Below are 478 nucleotides of genomic sequence, written 5' to 3'. Positions count from 1 at the left end.
TACACATTCCAGTACTGTAATGAAGATATTTTAATTTTAGGTGATTTTTATCTACCCGCAGGCCCGTAGCGAGGGGGTTCCTGGGGATTCGTCCGAACCCCTTTTTTCAGCGAACCCCCACCCTACCAATAACGAACCCCTTTGCTATGTTTATGCATCCTTCGTTTTTTTGCAACGGTGTATAACTCAGAATTTTATTTTTTTTTAAATCACCAGCAGAGATCGTGCAGTATAGTGTGTGATCATCAGAGAGTGCGAAGCGTGAATATTTATGAGGGTCTTGTTGTCAAGCTGCTGTTAACCAATCACGAGGCATTAAATTGTTTCGGGAATAAAGTTTCCCGATCGCAACGAGATTAGAGTTTTCGCGCTTGTTGGAATTTCCTGACACACACGCGGACGTTAGCAGAAATAAAAATTCTTTTTGTTGTTATAATAAATATTAATGTTCAAATTTACTTATTTACATTGTATGTTT

The sequence above is a fragment of the Anneissia japonica genome, unplaced genomic scaffold, assembly GCF_011630105.1.
Source record: "Anneissia japonica isolate Jap-2015-1 unplaced genomic scaffold, ASM1163010v1 scaffold87_len186233_cov173, whole genome shotgun sequence".
Classification (NCBI taxonomy): Eukaryota; Metazoa; Echinodermata; class Crinoidea; order Comatulida; family Comatulidae; genus Anneissia; species Anneissia japonica.
This window is presented reverse-complemented; position numbering follows the sequence as displayed.